The 18,442-nt window shown below is 39.7% G+C and overlaps 1 long non-coding RNA gene across 6 annotated transcripts in view; it reads right to left on the bottom strand.

The window, feature by feature from the left end:
• The window catches only part of LOC309506790, a 141,919-nt gene that overhangs the window by 63,633 nt on the left and 59,844 nt on the right, over window positions 1-18,442 (bottom strand). The gene's annotated exons all lie outside the window — the stretch shown is intronic.

Raw genomic sequence — 18,442 nt, forward strand, 5'->3', positions numbered from 1 at the left:
TCAGACTGATAGAGAGAGATGGATAGACAGACAGACAGATAGAGAGATGGATAGACAGTCAGACTGATAGAGAGATGGATAGACAGTCAGACTGATAGAGAGAGATGGATAGACAGTCAGACTGATAGAGAGATGGATAGTCAGACTGATAGAGAGATGGATAGATAGTCAGACTGATAGAGAGAGAGATGGATAGACATAGATATTAAATATATGTACCTCAACTGTACGTCGTGAAATGCCAGCAGTTGTAACAGAATCCCCAGAGCAGTTCTTTATTGTCATCATGTCTTCATCATCCGTGCATGTAGCCTATAATAAAAGAGTTAAAAAAATGAGTTATAATTGATACTCATCAGACAAGGTCCCCATTACGCTAAACCTGTAGGAAGTGTGTGTATTTAATCACAGAGGGGTTTATATGGCATTCCTGAGACAATACAGGTCCCCACAAAGTACATTACACTAGAAACAGTGTGTAAGAGTCAAGACCACATATAATAGATGGACAAACAGATAGAGAGATGGATAGACAGTCAGACTGATAGAGAGAGATGGATAGACAGACAGACAGATAGAGAGATGGATAGACTGACTGATAGAGAGAGATGGATAGACAGTCAGACTGATAGAGAGAGATGGATAGACAGACAGACAGACAGACAGATAGAGAGATGGATAGACTGACTGATAGAGAGAGATGGATAGACAGTCAGACTGATAGAGAGAGATGGATAGACAGTCAGACTGATAGAGAGAGATGGATAGACAGACAGACTGATAGAGAGAGATGGATAGACAGACAGACTGATAGAGAGATGGATAGTCAGACTGATAGAGAGAGATGGATAGACAGTCACACTGATAGAGAGAGAGATGGATAGACAGTCAGACTGATAGAGAGAGATGGATAGACAGACAGACAGACTGATAGAGAGATGGATAGACAGTCAGACTGATAGAGAGAGAGAGAGATGGATAGACTGACTGATAGAGAGATGGATAGACTGACTGATAGAGAGAGATGGATAGACAGTCAGACTGATAGAGAGATGGATAGACAGTCAGACTGATAGAGAGATGGATAGACAGTCAGACTGATAGAGAGAGAGATGGATAGACAGTCAGACTGATAGAGAGAGAGATGGATAGACATAGATATTAAATATATGTACCTCAACTGTACGTCGTGAAATGCCAGCAGTTGTAACAGAATCCCCAGAGCAGTTCTTTATTGTCATCATGTCTTCATCATCCGTGCATGTAGCCTATAATAAAAGAGTTAAAAAAATGAGTTATAATTGATACTCATCAGACAAGGTCCCCATTACGCTAAACCTGTAGGAAGTGTGTGTATTTAATCACAGAGGGGTTTATATGGCATTCTTGAGACAATACAGGTCCCCACAAAGTACATTACACTAGAAACAGTGTGTAAGAGTCAAGACCACATATAATAGATGGACAAACAGATAGAGAGATGGATACAGTCAGACTGATAGAGAGAGATGGATAGACAGACAGACTGATAGAGAGAGATGGATAGACAGTCAGACTGATAGAGAGAGATGGATAGACAGACAGATAGAGAGATGGATAGACAGACAGACAGATAGAGAGATGGAAAGACAGTCAGACTGATAGAGAGAGATGGATAGACAGTCAGACTGATAGAGAGAGATGGATAGACAGTCAGACTGATAGAGAGAGATGGATAGACAGACAGACTGATAGAGAGAGATGGATAGACAGTCAGACTGATAGAGAGAGATGGATAGACAGTCAGACTGATAGAGAGAGATGGATAGACAGTCAGACTGATAGAGAGAGATGGATAGACAGACAGATAGAGAGATGGATAGACAGACAGACAGATAGAGAGATGGAAAGACAGTCAGACTGATAGCGAGAGATGGATAGACAGACAGACAGATAGAGAGATGGAAAGACAGTCAGACTGATAGAGAGAGATGGATAGACAGTCAGACTGATAGAGAGAGATGGATAGACAGTCAGACTGATAGCGAGAGATGGATAGACATTCAGACTGATAGAGAGAGATGGATAGACAGTCAGACTGATAGAGAGATGGATAGTCAGACTGATAGAGAGAGAGATGGATAGACAGACAGACAGACTGATAGAGAGATGGATAGTCAGACTGATAGAGAGAGATGGATAGACAGACAGACAGATAGAGAGATGGATAGACAGTCAGACTGATAGAGAGATGGATAGACAGTCAGACTGATAGAGAGAGATGGATAGACAGTCAGACTGATAGAGAGATGGATAGTCAGACTGATAGAGAGATGGATAGATAGTCAGACTGATAGAGAGAGAGATGGATAGACATAGATATTAAATATATGTACCTCAACTGTACGTCGTGAAATGCCAGCAGTTGTAACAGAATCCCCAGAGCAGTTCTTTATTGTCATCATGTCTTCATCATCCGTGCATGTAGCCTATAATAAAAGAGTTAAAAAAATGAGTTATAATTGATACTCATCAGACAAGGTCCCCATTACGCTAAACCTGTAGGAAGTGTGTGTATTTAATCACAGAGGGGTTTATATGGCATTCCTGAGACAATACAGGTCCCCACAAAGTACATTACACTAGAAACAGTGTGTAAGAGTCAAGACCACATATAATAGATGGACAAACAGATAGAGAGATGGATAGACAGTCAGACTGATAGAGAGAGATGGATAGACAGACAGACAGATAGAGAGATGGATAGACTGACTGATAGAGAGAGATGGATAGACAGTCAGACTGATAGAGAGAGATGGATAGACAGACAGACAGACAGACAGATAGAGAGATGGATAGACTGACTGATAGAGAGAGATGGATAGACAGTCAGACTGATAGAGAGAGATGGATAGACAGACAGACTGATAGAGAGAGATGGATAGACAGACAGACTGATAGAGAGATGGATAGTCAGACTGATAGAGAGAGATGGATAGACAGTCACACTGATAGAGAGAGAGATGGATAGACAGTCAGACTGATAGAGAGAGATGGATAGACAGACAGACAGACTGATAGAGAGATGGATAGACAGTCAGACTGATAGAGAGAGAGAGATGGATAGACTGACTGATAGAGAGATGGATAGACTGACTGATAGAGAGAGATGGATAGACAGTCAGACTGATAGAGAGATGGATAGACAGTCAGACTGATAGAGAGAGAGATGGATAGACAGTCAGACTGATAGAGAGAGAGATGGATAGACATAGATATTAAATATATGTACCTCAACTGTACGTCGTGAAATGCCAGCAGTTGTAACAGAATCCCCAGAGCAGTTCTTTATTGTCATCATGTCTTCATCATCCGTGCATGTAGCCTATAATAAAAGAGTTAAAAAAATGAGTTATAATTGATACTCATCAGACAAGGTCCCCATTACGCTAAACCTGTAGGAAGTGTGTGTATTTAATCACAGAGGGGTTTATATGGCATTCTTGAGACAATACAGGTCCCCACAAAGTACATTACACTAGAAACAGTGTGTAAGAGTCAAGACCACATATAATAGATGGACAAACAGATAGAGAGATGGATACAGTCAGACTGATAGAGAGAGATGGATAGACAGACAGACAGATAGAGAGATGGATAGACAGACAGACAGATAGAGAGATGGAAAGACAGTCAGACTGATAGAGAGAGATGGATAGACAGTCAGACTGATAGAGAGAAATGGATAGACAGTCAGACTGATAGAGAGAGATGGATAGACAGTCAGACTGATAGCGAGAGATGGATAGACATTCAGACTGATAGAGAGAGATGGATAGACAGTCAGACTGATAGAGAGATGGATAGTCAGACTGATAGAGAGAGAGATGGATAGACAGACAGACAGACTGATAGAGAGATGGATAGTCAGACTGATAGAGAGAGATGGATAGACAGACAGACAGATAGAGAGATGGATAGACAGTCAGACTGATAGAGAGAGATGGATAGACAGTCAGACTGATAGAGAGAGATGGATAGACAGTCAGACTGATAGAGAGATGGATAGACAGACAGACAGAGAGAGATGGATAGACAGACAGACAGATAGAGAGATGGATAGACAGTCAGACTGATAGAGAGATGGATAGACAGTCAGACTGATAGAGAGAGAGATGGATAGACAGTCAGACTGATAGAGAGAGAGATGGATAGACATAGATATTAAATATATGTACCTCAACTGTACGTCGTGAAATGCCAGCAGTTGTAACAGAATCCCCAGAGCAGTTCTTTATTGTCATCATGTCTTCATCATCCGTGCATGTAGCCTATAATAAAAGAGTTAAAAAAATGAGTTATAATTGATACTCATCAGACAAGGTCCCCATTACGCTAAACCTGAAGGAAGTGTGTGTATTTAATCAAAGAGGGGTTTATATGGCATTCCTGAGACAATACAGGTCCCCACAAAGTACATTACACTAGAAACAGTGTGTAAGAGTCAAGACCACATATAATAGATAGAAAAACAGATAGAGAGATGGATAGACAGTCAGACTGATAGAGAGAGATGGATAGACAGTCAGACTGATAGAGAGAGATGGATAGACAGACAGATAGAGAGATGGATAGACAGTCAGACTGATAGAGAGAGATGGATAGACAGTCAGACTGATAGAGAGATGGATAGACAGACAGACTGATAGAGAGAGATGGATAGTCAGACTGATAGAGAGAGATGGATAGACAGTCAGACTTATAGAGAGATGGATAGACAGACAGACTGATAGAGAGAGATGGATAGACAGTCAGACTGATAGAGAGAGATGGATAGTCAGACTGATAGAGAGATGGATAGACAGACAGACAGACAGACTGATAGAGATGGATAGACAGTCAGACTGATAGAGAGATGGATAGACTGACTGAGAGAGATATGGGTAGACAGTCAGACTGATAGAGAGATGGATAGACTGACTGATAGAGAGATATGGATAGACAGTCAGACTGATAGAGAGAGATGGATAGACAGTCAGACTGATAGAGAGAGATGGATAGTCAGACTGATAGAGAGAGATGGATAGTCAGACTGATAGAGAGATGGATAGACAGTCAGACTGATAGAGAGAGAGATGGATAGACAGTCAGACTGATAGAGAGATGGATAGACAGTCAGACTGATAGAGAGATGGATAGACATAGATATTAAATATATGTACCTCAACTGTACGTCGTGAAATGCCAGCAGTTGTAACAGAATCCCCAGAGCAGTTCTTTATTGTCATCATGTCTTCATCATCCGTGCATGTAGCCTATAATAAAAGAGTTAAAAAAATGAGTTATAATTGATACTCATCAGACAAGGTCCCCATTACGCTAAACCTGTAGGAAGTGTGTGTATTTAATCACAGAGGGGTTTATATGGCATTCCTGAGACAATACAGGTCCCCACAAAGTACATTACACTAGAAACAGTGTGTAAGAGTCAAGACCACATATAATAGATGGACAAACAGATAGAGAGATGGATACAGTCAGACTGATAGAGAGAGATGGATAGACAGACAGACAGATAGAGAGATGGATAGACAGACAGACAGATAGAGAGATGGAAAGACAGTCAGACTGATAGAGAGAGATGGATAGACAGTCAGACTGATAGAGAGAGATGGATAGACAGTCAGACTGATAGAGAGAGATGGATAGACAGTCAGACTGATAGAGAGAGATGGATAGACAGTCAGACTGATAGAGAGAGATGGATAGACAGACAGATAGAGAGATGGATAGACAGACAGACAGACAGATAGAGAGATGGAAAGACAGTCAGACTGATAGAGAGAGATGGATAGACAGTCAGACTGATAGAGAGAGATGGATAGACAGTCAGACTGATAGAGAGAGATGGATAGACAGTCAGACTGATAGCGAGAGATGGATAGACATTCAGACTGATAGAGAGAGATGGATAGACAGTCAGACTGATAGAGAGATGGATAGTCAGACTGATAGAGAGAGAGATGGATAGACAGACAGACAGACTGATAGAGAGATGGATAGTCAGACTGATAGAGAGAGATGGATAGACAGACAGACAGATAGAGAGATGGATAGACAGTCAGACTGATAGAGAGATGGATAGACAGTCAGACTGATAGAGAGAGAGAGATGGATAGACAGAAAGACTGATAGAGAGATGGATAGACAGACAGATAGAGAGATGGATAGACAGAAAGACTGATAGAGAGATGGATAGACAGACAGACTGATAGAGAGAGATGGATAGACAGACAGACAGACAGACAGACTGATAGAGAGATGGATAGACAGTCAGACTGATAGAGAGATGGATAGACAGACAGATAGAGAGATGGATAGACAGTCAGACTGATAGAGAGATGGATAGACAGATAGACTGATAGAGAGATGGATAGACAGACTGATAGAGAGAGATGGATAGACAGACAGACAGACAGACTGATAGAGATGGATAGACAGTCAGACTGATAGAGAGAGAGATGGATAGACAGTCAGACTGATAGAGAGAGAGATGGATAGACAGACAGATAGAGAGATGGATAGACAGACAGACTGATAGAGAGAGATGGATAGTCAGACTGATAGAGAGAGATGGATAGACAGTCAGACTGATAGAGAGATGGATAGACAGTCAGACTGATAGAGAGATGGATAGACAGTCAGACTGATAGAGAGATGGATAGACAGACAGACAGATAGAGAGATGGATAGACAGATAGACTGATAGACAGACAGACTGATAGAGAGATGGATAGACAGTCAGACTGATAGAGAGAGAGATGGATAGACAGACAGACAGACAGATAGAGAGATGGATAGACAGTCAGACTGATAGAGAGATGGATAGACAGATAGACTGATAGAGAGATGGATAGACTGACTGATAGAGAGAGATGGATAGACTGACTGATAGAGAGAGATGGATAGACTGACTGATAGAGAGAGATGGATAGACAGACAGACTGATAGAGAGAGATGGATAGACAGTCAGACTGATAGAGAGAGAGATGGATAGACTGACAGACAGATAGAGAGATGGATAGACAGTCAGACTGATAGAGAGAGAGATGGATAGACAGACAGACAGATAGAGAGATGGATAAACAGTCAGACTGATAGAGAGATGGATAGACAGTCAGACTGATAGAGAGATGGATAGACAGATAGACTGATAGAGAGATGGATAGACAGTCAGACTGATAGAGAGATGGATAGACAGACAGACTGATAGAGAGAGATGGATAGACAGTCAGACTGATAGAGAGAGATGGATAGACAGACAGACAGTCAGACTGATAGAGAGAGATGGATAGACAGTCAGACTGATAGAGAGAGATGGATAGACAGACAGACAGTCAGACTGATAGAGAGATGGATAGACTGACTGATAGAGAGAGATGGATAGACAGTCAGACTGATAGAGAGAGATGGATAGTCAGACTGATAGAGAGAGATGGATAGACAGACAGACTGATAGAGAGAGATGGATAGTCAGACTGATAGAGAGAGATGGATAGACAGACTGACTGATAGAGAGAGATGGATAGTCAGACTGATGGAGAGAGATGGATAGTCAGACTGATAGAGAGATGGATAGACAGTCAGACTGATAGAGAGATGGATAGACTGACTGATAGAGAGAGATGGATAGACTGACTGATAGAGAGAGATGGATAGACTGACTGATAGAGAGAGATGGATAGACAGACAGACTGATAGAGAGAGATGGATAGACAGTCAGACTGATAGAGAGAGATGGATAGTCAGACTGATAGAGAGAGAGATGGATAGACAGTCAGACTGATAGAGAGAGATGGATAGTCAGACTGATAGAGAGAGATGGATAGTCAGACTGACTGATAGAGAGAGATGGATAGTCAGACTGATAGAGAGAGATGGATAGTCAGACTGATAGAGAGAGATGGATAGACAGTCAGACTGATAGAGAGATGGATAGACTGACTGATAGAGAGAGATGGATAGACAGTCAGACTGATAGAGAGATGGATAGTCAGACTGATAGAGAGAGATGGATAGACAGTCAGACTGATAGAGAGATGGATAGACTGACTGACAGAGAGAGATGGATAGTCAGACTGATAGAGAGATGGATAGACAGTCAGACTGATAGAGAGATGGATAGACAGTCAGACTGATAGAGAGAGAGATGGATAGACATAGATATTAAATATATGTACCTCAACTGTACGTCGTGAAATGCCAGCAGTTGTAACAGAATCCCCAGAGCAGTTCTTTATTGTCATCATGTCTTCATCATCCGTGCATGTAGCCTATAATAAAAGAGTTAAAAAAATGAGTTAATATTCAACAATATTATTGATCTCCTGCACTGACAGCATTATATGAGAACTGAACTGAGCTAGGCGATGACATCACTGTTTTCTCAAGAGCAGCAGCGGCTGTATATATAAATCAACTAAATTAATTACTAATGCTTTTTCCAACCTAAATTAATAAATTATGAACTAAGTAGTGAACTAACTTAGGATGGACTATGACGCTATTTTCTTCTAGAGCTGCTGTACAGCCGAAACAAACTTGGTTGCATTATTTTCCTATTGTCACTGTAAAGCAGCTTTTCAAACAATCTGTATTGTAAAAAGGTTGGAATATCGATAATCTATTGTGAAAAAAAAAGCACTGCGATAGTTAGCTCTATCGATATTTTAGCACAGCCCTACTGATAGAGAGATAGATGGATAGACAGACATACACACCCATAACTGTAAAAATGAGAAAAGTAGACAAATTTTGCCAAACCTTTCTCCAAGGCCAGTCACTTCCTCCATAGTCATATGAGATTTCTTCTCCAGGAATGATGTCTTTTGCTGCAAAAAGGCACAAATGTGGCTTTCCCTCGACAATAACCTTTTTCATTATGCAATTTGGGTTCCTGCAGTCATCATTCACAAGCCGGCCAAGAGTGGTGTTCTCATGAGTTGCATCAATGCTTGGGAGGAGAAAAAAACAAACAAAAAAACACATTGAATTTATATTAAGGTTTAGCCTAACAAACCGTGGCTGGGTTTCCCGAAACCTTCTTAACGCTATGTCATTCTTAAGTTACACCTTAAAGAGGCTATATGCGATTTTCTGAAATTTAAACTCGCGACTGACACCTGTGGCCAAAAAACAGAACTGCTCTTCCTTTCTGCTCGCTCTCGTACGTGCACACTTCACAAGTCATCCACTGCAAAGAAGTCAACATTATGTTTACAGAGGTAAGAACAGTCAAATACATATATTGTTTGAGAAACTAAGTTTGTTTGCTGACTAGCGGTGGTGGCAGAGTGATCTGAAACGTTTAACATGAATGCGCTTGACGTCACATCCGCAGACAGCGCGCGAAAAATCCGACCCGACAGAAAATAGGAAAAATAGGATACAGGCTTATACTGCCCTACAAAGGCAAAAGACCTTAAGTCACTAGAGTGTGGAACTGAGAAAAATTACTTTAAAGATTTTTAGTTGTCCCGCCAAATTAATTATAGGTAGGACACTGGAAATCTGGCAAATAGATGTTTTAGTAATGGAAATTATATACATAAAAAAATGATATATACATTTTAAAGTTACTGTACTCTGCCTTTGTATTGTCAGCAAAAAGTGAGAAGTCATGCCAAGGCAAAAGGCAGTAGTAACTTCCACATTATCAATATTTAGTTGCTGATGATCACCATTAACGAAATCATTATGTACACACCTGTATAAAATCTAGTGATCATGGCATTTATTTTGTATGATTTACAATTATTTATAGCCATCTACTTATTGCTATCCTGGGCTTTGGTTGCATTCTGATGGCATTATTAATACATTTGACATGACAAAATACCTCCATAGATATATTAGTCCAGTGTTGACTCGACCGCGTTTAGGGCGGGGCTGAAGGCGAAGTTTTTGGCACTTTGCCAGCTAGTTTGCCAAGCTTTAATTATTGGTTGTATTCATCTGATACGGCAATGTGTAACGTTTTTCTGTCAACTCTGCATAATCCTTCGCGATCGATATCGCACGTTTGTCGATGGAGCGGGTTCAGACCATACTAAATGTTCTGACCGCTCTGAGGACATCAGAAGTTAGAGGGACTGATGGCAGCTGTACAAAGTACACAGGCTACACCGTAATTAAAATTTTAATGGACATTAAAACAAAGGCAGATAACCGTACAATCTGGTAGGTAGCATTATTTGATTGAACACCGGCACAGTAACTTCATATTGACGCGCGGCTAAACAAAGGCAGAGCACCGTAACTCAATTTTAACGTTCCAAAACAAAGCCAAAGAGCGGTAACTGATGTTACGGTGTTCTGCCTTGGTTTCTCGTGGGCTTTTGGAAGTTACTGTTAAGACAAATCATTATTTTCTCGAAAAAAACCCCGAATTGATTCTAGATACTTATTCACATGATAAAGAAGGTCTTGAATGTGCCAAAAATATAAATAACTCATTTTCGACCAAAAACGAGGTTACGGTCTTTTGCCTTTGCACGGCAGTATAGGTGCTCCCACTGTGAGCGGACAAGGTGTCAGTATGCTCATCAGGAGATGTTTGAGTCATAAATGGTAAAATAAAAAGGCTATTGTTACGTTTATTTTGGGGAAAAAGTTGCATATAGCCCCTTTAAGCTGTACCTTATCGTTAATATGTATTTCCCGAAACGTACTTAGTTAAGTATACCTTCTGTAAGTCATGCATTCGGAAGGTTGGTCTGGACCACTCTTAGCTTCACCTTATCACTGTTGCAGGTCTATATGAATATAATTCTAAAGTTTTAATACACCCAGACAGTGTTCAATTAGGCTAATTCAAGTGTTTTCATGCAAAGAATAACATTGTCATTACACTGATTGTTGTTAGATTTTTAATTATATTATTATACAATATTATTAATTTAATTAAAGACACTTTTAAAGGCCAGTGAAAGCATAGGCTACTGTCAGTTAAGTCCTATTCGGACGCTAATATTGTTTCTCATGGGCTCGTCCGGTATTTTAAACATTTACAGGGGTGAGTCTGTGATTTTAGTGCCGTCCGAATCCATATCATCAATGTTTTTTCTCACCCAACCCGCGTAAAAATCCCTGGCCAAATTTGTACTTACTGTTTTTTGACAAACTGGTCGTGTGGGAATTTAATTGCCGTCTGAATCCACATCTCTTGAGTTTACAAGAAGAGATTAAAAATTCACTGTTTAAATCCTTTTTGATCACTACCGAGCACCGTACGTAAAATGTACACTTATTACTGAAATGCTGGAAAGTAAAAAACAATATTTCATCGCAGCTCCACCTCAGCGAACAAAAATGTGAAAGAAGAAAGCACATACAAATTTAAATGGTTATTATGGCAGCAATATATGATACAATTTAAAATATGTAGGCTAGGTTATTATAGGCTATTATAGTTTGGATTATTTTTTATAATATCCCATGAGTCCTAATAAATGCAATTTCAACTATTTCTGAAGTGCTTCTTTTATAAAGAACACCGCTTTCTCACATAAACATGAGAGAATAACTGATTTTCGAGCCATCGATATCAACCAATTCAGCAGCATCGCCACGGACAGCACCGGGTAACGTCACACGTAAGAAGGAATATCTTAAGCAACTTCTTAAAGGGATAGTTCGGCCAAAAATGATTTTTAACCCATGATTTACTCACCCTCAAGCCGTTCGAGATGCACGTGTCAATCTTTTTTCAGACGAACACATTTTCAGTTATTTTAGAAAATGTCTTAGATCTTTCAGTGGTTATAATGTGAAGCTATGGGGTCCACTCCTTCAAGTCCCAAAATGTGCATGCATGCTTTAGAAAAGTAATCCATCCGGCTCCAGGGGGATAAACGAAGGCCTTCTGAGGGTAATCCGTGCGGTTTTGTCATAAAAATATACATATTTAAAACTTTATAAACGAAAATAACTGGCTTCCGGTAGCGGTCGACGAGCGTTCACGGAGATGGATGCTGGCGTATGACGTAGCGTAGGAAGCGTCATGACGCAGAACGAACGTGACAGCGCAGCCAGACAGCAGAGCAAAACAAAACTCTACGTTCGTTCTACGTCACGGCGCTTCCTACGCTACGTCATAACGCCATCAATCAAAAAAGATTGACATGTGCATCTCGAACTGCTTGAGGGTGAGTCAATCATGGGTTAAATATCTTTTTTGGCCAAACTATCCCTTTAAGGCAGTGGTTCTCAAACCTGTCCTGGAGGACCACCAACACTGCAGGTTTTCGTTGTCTCCCTAATCAAACACACCTGATTCAACTCATCAGCTCATTAACCCATGTGATAATGAGCTGATGAGTTGAATCAGGTGTGTTTGATTAGGGAGACAACGAAAACCTGCAGTGTTAGTGGTCCTCCAGGACAGGTTTGAGAACCACTGCTTTAAGGTATGGTTCGGGGAACACGCCTAGAAATGGTATACCTTCAGTTAAGTTATACCAGTGTTTCCCCTACCATTATATAAGGGGGGCGCCCCACCCTACTAACGGCTTGCCCCGCCCCCCTTGGAGGTCAAGTAAATTTGATTTGATTTTCTTTATAGCGCCAGATTGCAATTTGTTAATTTATTAAACAAACTAAATAGCCCTTAAGTAATATGTTATTTATCTTATTTCCACGATGGCTGTGTTTGCGCGTTTACAATTATCCCAATGAGTGCGCACGCGCACACACTCACACACAAACACTTGCGACACATACAGATGAGCACTAGCGGACAGAGCGTGCGCAGTGGGAAATATGTCGCATCAACCAGATGAAAACCAGACAAAAATATTTGCGTTTTTTAAACGCTCACAGGGAACTGAAGATGGCAACACTCGCTCTACTGCGAGTAGCAGCCGGAGTAGCTTTTTCGGCGTGCATGTTAATCAATGAGTGCATTCACACCGCGAGCAGGAGCGTCGCGTGAGCAGCAGTGAAGGGTTTCGGCGCCGAGTCTATTTTTGCTGCTGCTCACGCTCAATTAAAGTGAAAGCACACTTTTGATGGCCAAAATAAGTATTATTTCACACAAAAAGTGCCCAAAATGCACAGAATTTGCATGTCTAGTGTGTTTTAACAAGAACTGGAATAGGTTATGTCAGAAAATAACATTTATAGAAAATTTACCCATTTAAACTTGTTTTTAGTATTCAGTTTGGGTAAAAGTACTATATGGTGTTTTATAAAAAATAAAAATTGTAAACTAGTCAGAATATACAGTATAAGCTTTCTTTTAGTTTAATTTTAGTTAACTTAATTTCCCACACCAGGAGTAATTTATATAGTTCCATTTTATAGCGATTATCTGTTCAAAAAATGTTTTATGTTCTATGCAAAATGTTCTATTAAAGAAAAGATAGAAAATAAATATTTGTGTGTGCTGTAAAGTGGTTAGAAAAAATGAAATCGGAATCGGTTAAAATCGGTATCGGCAGGTCAAACTCAATGAAAAATCGGAAATCGGAATCGGCCAAGAAAAATATAATCGGTGCATCTCTAATAAATATAAATGTCCCAATGTTTAGTTTAATGTACAGTTCAAATAATTGTTCAGTTAATATAGGCTATTCACTGCTGCCATTAAAAGAAACAAATGAACACCATGACTCTTAAGTGTTTTTGTCTGTGTCAATTTTCCCCACCCCCAAAGCTGTAAACCTAGGGGAAACACTGTATACCTTAAGAGTCTTCATAGTGCGCTAAGAGACAACGTTATTGGGAAACCCAGCCCATAACAACAAACAAATTAGGACATAATCACAAAGAATTTTTTTTTTTATGTAAATTTAAAAATTATTTAACTATTTTTAAAACCTACCACCACTTCTTGTTTTGCCAGATGAAGTCAAACATAAACACAGTATTTTGATTGACCTCTCTTCTGCGTTCAGATTCGATTAAAGCAATAATTTCCCCCCTATATTCAAGAACAAAATCTCCTTTATTAAAAGGAGCCAATGCAAACACTCCACGACCTGAAAAAAAGGGTAAACAAATAAAATGTGTTAATACAATCCCTTCTAGACATTTAATAATACACTGATGGTTAGCCCATTATAAATAACTTATGTAATAGTTTAACCAGGGTTTCAACACCTTTTGACAATAAATCTCTAAGAACACCTTCAAGACTAATGGCTTTTTCAAATACATTTATAGAGAACTACTGCAGACAATTTAATGCAAAACTGCTAAAATGTTTTTAAAAAATTAATAATTTGTAAATGAGTAAATAATTATAAGTAATCAGATTTTTTTAAACAAAAAATAAATCACAATTTTAAAATATCCCTCATATTTATAGGTTTTAAATGACCCCAGAGCCCATACTTTTGAAGATAACCATAGTTACAAAAGTATTGGGTCATTTGACATAAAATATCATAGTTAAGAATCTGTGGTAAGTAACGTTAATTGTGAATTTACCACACATAACTTACCATAGTTAAGATAGTTACAATAAGGAGCCGTACTCATTAATGCGGGCTATACAGAATGATAATATAAGAGAATTCATTCGACAACTCGTTTATTCATAACCACGATTTACTAATCTGTTGCTTGGTGTTAGTTTAATCAACATTAATTGGGAATGTGTTCTAATCATAGACTGTAAAAAAATAGGTTCTAATTCATGGCCGCCATTATATACATTTTTCCCGCGTCATGGGCTGAGCTCCGTAGTACGATAATAAAACCAAATCTTTACAGTCAACTCACATTTATAAACTCTGTACAAACCTACCTTTATGATCATTTATGTATCTAGCCTCCAGTGCGTCGGTCTTATCAGTGGCATTGATGACATGGTCCTCGGCATCTTTTGCTGGTCTAATTCTCCTCCGTCTCATGTTGATGAAGAAGCCAGGCTCGTCTCAGCGTCACCCCGGGGATTCACGAAGGCCGCTCCGCTCCGCTCGCTTAAATCTCCCGCCGTTTGGCAAATTACCACACACTACACCACGCGCAGTCAACAAGTAACGTTAAATAATTTAAATTATTTATGGACATGCAATTCGACATGTATATTCTAAAGTTTATCAATAGTATATTCGCCACAGTCAACGAATAACATCAATTACACCTCATTAGAAAACTCCATTAGGTCATGTAATTCAACAATCTTTCTAAATTATTCGAACTTGTGATGTGTTTTTATTTAATTATCGAATATAACATAAAAAAATTGTCTAATTACCTGTAAAATGGATTAATACTGTTGATTGAAACCAATAACCGTGATCTCGTCGTCGTTTGATTAAGCGATTGTTTTGCGCATGAGCAGTTGGTGAAATGTGCGTCTTACGTCACAAGTGTGCTTACGGGTGCAGTTCCGCGAACATACTACAGGAGCGCTAAAGAGCAGCGCTGCGATACACACTTACACACGGAGATCAGGTATATGCTCATGGTGGGGATTTAGAAAAAAACTGCACTAGGCATATCAGCAACGCCCCCTGAGACTATTACAAGCAAAACATTGTGGGGACCGGGGAACTGGTCCCCACCATGTTTTTGGTCCCCACTTTGTGAGTGTGCTAACATGGTGAGGACCCCACCATGTGATAAAAACAAACACACACCCACACCCACACCCACACACACACACACACACACACACACACACACACACACACACACACACACACACACACACACACACTCACTCACTCTCTCTCTCACACACACTCACTCACACACACTCAGATGATGTTCTATTGTTCCTGTAGTTTGCGGAGGCTCAGAGGAAGCGTGAGGCCGAGGAGAGGAGGAGGACACTCACTCTCTCTCTCTCTCTCTCTCTCTCTCTCTCACACACACACACACACACACACACACACACACACACACACACACACACACACACACACACACACACACACTCAGACGATGTTCTGTTGTTCCTGTAGTCCATGTTCCTTGGTTCCTCCATATTAAAAAACAGTCAGGAAAAAAACTGCTGTGTTCAAGCTGAAATAAAGAGTTTTTCATTCTATTACACAAAGGTGACTTTATTGTGTTTTATGGAAGTTCGGACCATGAGTCCACGTATGTGGCCATCATTTTTCTCTAAAAGTACATCATATCAAAAGATGATACTTAGTTTTTATTCTAATTAGGTTCCAACAATCCCAAATAGCAAAGAGAAATAAAAAATGCATGTAAAAAAACAGCTTGGGCCTTAAGAGGCTGGTAACAGTGTATATTGTGTAATTATTCTAATAGGATTGAGTCGTTTCTCTCTGTTTTGCATGCATGACGTCATGGTAATCATGATTGTTATTATTATAATTTGTATTCTCTTTTTTTTTTGCCTCTGTCACAGTGTATTCTTAACCTGAATTAGGACTGTTCATACGGTATGGGCAACACCAATAGGTATCATGTAACACAAAATAAACATGTGTTTTCTTCATGATACAGGGCACAATGTTAGTTTGTTTTTTTATTTTGTTACCATTAGACATATATGACTGTGTTTTAATTTGAGGTATGAAAACCTGACGATACCACATATTGAAACCTAACCTGATACAACCTAAATTGGGTAAGCATTTGTTGGACTATTTAAATGTATAATAAATGAAATAAGATCAAAAGAACGCCGTGCTGCGATGAGGGTGTACCCGCCCAGATCTGCCAATCTTTTCTAGCGATCAATGGGCGGATACAGTCCTCATCGCTCTACACGACAATAAATGAGTACGCGCGGGGGCTATTTATAGCGCAGAGTCGACCTGTCTTTCTGTACGACGGTAACTGGAAATTCAAGCTTGGATTTGTCACGATGGATATACTCGCGACATCAAGTATAGATTGTGTTAAACACGACAAGAACACTACAAATTCTACGTTTGTTGGTTAAAACAGTCGGTATTTCCGGCAATGCTTCTGATTTGCAGCTGCTGTTGGCGTACGTACGTCACGACTACCAAGCGCTGCTATTGGCCTACGTAAGGTCAGTTGTATTTTTAAATGTTTTTGAAATAAGTCTCTTATCCTCTGCGTTTTTTTGATTAAAATATAGTAGCCTAGGCTATGAACAACAGTATTGTGATGTATTATTACAATTTGAAATAACAGTTTCTATGTGGACATTATATTACAAGTATTTTTTTTTCTTCTTTTTCTCTGATTTCTAATTTGAACGATCTCATGGCTTTATTTATGCAATTGTAAATGCAGTGAAAATATATGAATGCCTGATCTGATGCCAATTCTGTGTATGCACTGCAAAGATGGATTTTCCTTTAACCTCTTAGGGCCTAGTGGCCACATACGTGGACAGCACATTTTAGCTCTTATGTCCACAATTGTGTTCACTCAGAGAATGTCTAATATGGCGAGAAGTTTCACTCTCACTACACTTCCGGCTTCTGAACTGGTTGCAGTTCCACTCTGATTCCATATGAGGGCGCTCACAGGACGAGTGCAGAATGAATGGAGGTCAATGGCGGTATACCCCTCAAAATCCACTTTTCTCAGGATATAATTTTTTGTCTAGTAATTTGAATGTTGTATTCGAAAGGAGATGCAAAGAAATTACACATTGCTGGGTGTTAGATTTTTTAGAGTCACTTATTTGATTTAAAAAAAGTCTTTCAAAATGTCAATGACGTCAGAATGCTGACGTCATTAGCAGAATGCTAGCGTGTTATGGGCAACAACAACTCAACCTGTAAGAAATCAAAACGACATAAGTACTCGTTCATTCAACTTTCGACCTAAAACCCATGTTGAACTTGCAAAATCTACAATCACATCTGAGATTTCTCAACGGCAATCGGGTGAAAGAGACAAATTTAGCCGTCTAGCCCCATTGACTCCCATTCATTTTGCACTCATGGCGAGCGCCCCCAGTGGAACTCTGGTGGTACTACAACCAAAATTCGGTACAATACGCTGATTTCACGCAGCCGCCATTTTGAAATCGAAACTGAGGCTCCGGTGGGAAGAACCCCGGAAGTAAAGATAAACAACAATGCCTTGGATTACCAACCTGAAGCTGCTGCCGCGATTTACACTATTGGATGTTAATATCCAATATAGGATATGTATATAGTTCATTCCTGCTTCGTTTTTTACATTCTGAATTATATATAAAAAATGTATTTTATTTATAAATGAATTTCACTGTATATAGTCTAAAGTATGAAAGAAATGTTTGTACATTTTTAGAATTGACACAACATCATTAAACACAACAATACGCTATCACATTCACGACTCTCCTGTGATTAAAGGCGACACTTCCGGTTTTCTTCCCACCGGAGCCTCGCTCTCGATTTCAAAATAACGGCTGCGTGAAATCAGCGTATAGGGCTTAATAGGGAGTGGACAGGCTCTCCGTAGACGAGCTCTGGTTCACTGCTGAATTGGTGTGGTATGGACATGCATG

The sequence above is a fragment of the Leuciscus leuciscus genome, assembly GCF_965113295.1.
Source record: "Leuciscus leuciscus genome assembly, chromosome: 9".
NCBI lineage: Eukaryota > Metazoa > Chordata > Actinopteri > Cypriniformes > Leuciscidae > Leuciscus > Leuciscus leuciscus.